Source organism: Marmota marmota, unplaced genomic scaffold, assembly GCF_001458135.2.
Source record: "Marmota marmota marmota unplaced genomic scaffold, marMar, whole genome shotgun sequence".
Classification (NCBI taxonomy): Eukaryota; Metazoa; Chordata; class Mammalia; order Rodentia; family Sciuridae; genus Marmota; species Marmota marmota.
Window position 1 is genome coordinate 21,870,129 of NW_026000142.1, and position 4,504 is coordinate 21,874,632.

Below are 4,504 nucleotides of genomic sequence, written 5' to 3' on the forward strand. Positions count from 1 at the left end.
ACAGGATCCCAAGGATCCCTTACAGTGATGATTAATTTTATATGCCAAATTGACTAGGCCACAGTTCCAAGATAATTGGCCAGTCATTATTCTAGATGTTTCTATGAGGGGGTTTTGAATGAGATTCACATGTAAGTTGGTGGGCTTCGAGTAAGCAGAGTACCCTTCATAATGTGGGTGGGCCTCATCCAATTAATTGAAGGCCTGAATAGAACAAAAAATCTGGTCTTCTCCAAGTAAGAAAGAACGCTCCAGCACACTGCCTTCAGACTGCATCTGAAACATATGCCCTTCTGGGTCTCCAGGTTACGGCAGCCTGCCCTGCTGATTTTGAACTTGTCAGTTTGCATAATCACCCAAGCCAATTCCTTATAATAAATGTCTTTACACACACACACACACAACTGTTTCTGTTTCTCCAGAGAATCTAGGGAAATATAGAGTGGATCCCTGAGCCTGAGAGTAGAGAGGGGTTGGGGGCATTTCAAAGGGAGTAGAGGCCCAGGTCCACGTGCTGCCCCACTCGATTCACTTTCTTCAACACTATCTCCACTGGCACACAAACACACACAGCAACTTGCCTGTGTGTGTGTGTGTGTGTGTGTGTGTGTGTGTGCCAGCAATGTCTAGCAATCAGTGTTTGGGATTTGGGGCTTTAGGGCAAAGCTCCCTTGAGCCAGTTTGCCCTGGGTGAGCGAGCTCAGTCCTCCCTCAAGGTGGAGACTGTTCCTGACTGGAGTGCTGCCCAGAGAGGGCGTGGCACCAGGGGACAGGAATCTGGAGACTCTTCCCCAGTCCAACCTCCTGGATCCTCACCAAGAAAATGGGGAAAAACCACACCTGCCTCTCCTGCTGGGCTGTGTTGCTGCGAAGACCAACAGAGAACAATATATGTGAAAGTGCTTGGTGAATGGAAAAGTGCTATGCAAATATGGGGTGCTGTTACCCAACATTCATTCATTTCACAAGCACACTTTCTGCCAAGAACTGTGCTAGGGGGTGGAAAGCCAGGAGATAAGATGCAATCTGTTCTCGGGGAGTTCTTGGTCTAGTGGGCGAGACAGACAAATAAATGAAGGATTCGAATAGGGTGTGGCAAATGCTACCATAGAGGCTCATCCAGAAGAGGGGGGAGCCCCAGAGGATTGAGGAGGGCTTCCTGAAAGAGGTGATATCTCTGAAGGATGAGCTGCATTTAGCCAGATAAAGAAAGAGCAGAGAGACCTGCAGGTGCAACGGCGAGAGGAGTGAGCAAGTTTTGCACACTTGGAGGGAGCTGCGGTCACCAAATTCTGGGGTGGAGAAAGAGTAGTGGGCAAGGGCACAGTCAAGGCCAGAGAGAATAGTTGTGTGGAAGGAAGCAGGTGGAACCTGCCCTGTCAATCCATCACCCCAGCTTCAGTGGCCCTCCCTCCCTGCTGACACTGCCTAGGACCAAGAAACTGCCGGCCTTGCCTCTGGCCCCCGCATGCCAGGCAGAATCCCCTGGAAATGCCTCCTCTCTCCATGAAACACAACAGATGTAGGTACACAACAGAATGCTGAGACATACTTGTGTGCAGAAATGTGGGATTCCAGGCTGAATTTTCTACAGAAATAGGAAAGAGCACTCATGCCACGTGCTCACAAACATACACTAAAATTCAAGATGTGGCTCAGAATTTGCCAACACAGAATTAGCCATCATAGCGCCTATACCTCAGGACTGTGCCCCGACTTGCCCAGAGTCACCCAATACCCTCTGGGCCAGTCGGCTCTCCCTATGCCGACCCCAGCACTCCTGACGCCCCTCTCCAGATGGTTCTGCCCTGATTCCTTTTCACAGGAACGCTCAGCTTGGATAGAAGAAGCAGCAATTGAGCTGCGCTTTGTACCCCCCTTCCCCTGCCCCAGCTCTCCAGTTCTTTTCTTTTCTGAAGAATACTTAGCAGTAAAGGCTAATTTATGAAGTCCCTAAAGATTTGAACTTTCTGCAGAATTGGCTACAGCTGCCAGTGGGTTAGAGTCTAATTGGAGTAGAGCAGAAGCCGTGAGCTGTACTGGGGAGGGGAGGGAGGAGAAAAGCCACAGCCCTGAGGCCACAGGCCATACCAGGCCAGCATCTTGAATAGCCCTCCTCCCCCACAGAGAACTGAGAGAAGATACCAGGGTGTGGCATGGAGGGAGGTGTGACACAGGGGACTAGATGAGATCTAGAAGGGAGGAAGGCTGAAGGGTCAGGGGCTCTGGGGTTGCAGGGACCACCTGTCATTGCTAACGTCCTAGCCAAATCTAGAAACTACCCAAGTGCTGCACTCCATCCACCCTTCCTGCCTCCCAAGATGGCACGATCAAATCCAGTTTAACTCTACTCCTTGGATTTTCATGTGTCACTGGCCAAAGACTGTCCTTAGGGCCTAACATGCCCATTCACTCCCTGGCAGGCATTACATGAGGGCCTAGCTGAATTCTACAAGGACAAATACACATATATAAGAGGCACCAGGCATGTTAGCACATGCCTGTAATCCCAGGGACTTGGGAGGCTGAGGCAGAAGGATTGCAAGTTCAAGGCCAGTCTCAGCAACCTAGTGAAGCCCTGTCTCAAAATAAAGAATAAAAAGGGCTGGGGATGTAGCTCAATAGTAAAATACTCTTGGGTTCAATCTACAGTACCAACAAATAAAAATAAAAAGCTTAGATAATGGAAGGTACCCTCCAATCCCCACCCCACTCCCTTTTCTTAGAGCACTTACTTTAGAGACCTTATACTGGAAGCACTTTCGCTGTCTCTTTGAAATGTATGTACAGCTTTTTAAAAATTCAGTAAGTCCTTGCCAGCTTCCACCCAGGGACCTGGGGAGTCTCCCTTTGAATGCAATCATTGAAGGATATATCCATCTCCTAGTTTTAGGGAGCAGGGAAGGAGTCTAATTATGGCTCCAAGTTGTAGAGCTACCTCTTGTCATAAAGAGATGAGAAGTTTCCTTTTATTTTGGATGAAGGCAAACTAGCAGGGGGTGGGGGTGCTGCTCTATGGTAGAGCACTTGCCTAGCATGCACAAGACCCTGGGTTCCATCCCCAGCACTGCAAAAACCAAGGAAAAGTCAATTAGCAGTTGAATCTGGCCAGTTGGATCTGCAATAAACTCTGTGCAACAAATGGTGCCAGCAGGTCCCCCTACCTGAGAACCTTGGCTACGTTAAAGGATGAGTCTTCTTTCTATCTTTGAAGTCTCTTAGTGGATTGCTCAGGATGCACATTGCATTGACTTAATTTGATTTAATAATAAAGCTGTTTTCTTTTTCCTCTCCCTTTGTGGGAGGTCTTTTGGGTTGGACAGAGATTTTGTTTCAGCCATTTCTACCCTCTCCCATGGAGAGAACAAGGAGATGCCCTGCCCAAGGTCTGCAGGAGGCCAGAGGTGGGGGAGGGAGGGAGAGCACTTAGGGGAGGGCAGCAGTCCCCACCAAGGTCACCCCCTGCTGGATAAGGAGCCTGGGTGTCACTGGGATGAAGCAGCTCAATCCATCCCAGACCTGCTATGCAGCAGCTGTTGGCCACTGCAGCCCCAGCTGGTGACACCCAGCCTGCCTTCCTCCCAAGGCTCTAGCCCTGACTTCACCTGCTCCTCCTTCTGCATCAATTGTTCACCTTCTTTTGTTTCCCCTTGGGCACTCCTTGCCTGCTATGCATATACAGCCTGTGTCATCCACCCACTGTGGAGGTTTGTGGATTCCATTTTCTGTCCCCTAAGTTCCCTTTGTCCCCACAGTGAACCTCATTCATCTGAACCCCATTTGTGACACTTTAAAGAATCACTTTTCTAGGCAAAGATTTTGCTTTTTCCCTATGAAGAAAGATTCTGTCAAGTAAATTTGTCAACAAATTGAATTGACTGATTTTTTTTTTTTTGGTTGTTCTGGGGATTAAATCCAGGGCCTTGTGGTTGACAACCAAGCACTCTACCAACTGAGCTGTATCCCCAGCCCAAATAGGCTGATTCTTTTTGAGTAGTTAGCATCTCCACATCCTGGGTTGGTGAATGAGGATTGTTTCTCTCCTCCTTCCTCATCCTGCTACTCAAGTTGAATCCACAGAGGCCAGGCCCACTGTGCCTTGCGCTCTGCTCTGCTTGGGCCGGGGCTGGCTGACTGTCCAGGGGGGAGGCTTGCAGATGCAATTTGATTTAAGGCTCTGGACTTTAATTTTCAACACTGATACTCTTAGAATCACCCGGGGAGCTTCAAAAAGGCAACATGCTGATGTGCAGTTCCCCCATCCAGAGTCCCCACCTTCTCTAATGCACGGGGTGGCAGGGCTGCATCTGTCTTCAAAACCCCCAGCAGTTCTAAGGACATTGAAGGTGAGAGCCTCTGTCACCTCTGTCAGGGGCTCCCTGTGAATTCGGGGTCCTCCAAGTGGGGGCTGCAATGTCAAGGATTCTGTACCCAGGCTGCTCATTATAGTACTTGGTGATCTTAAAAAAAAAAAAAAAAAATATATATATATATATATATATAT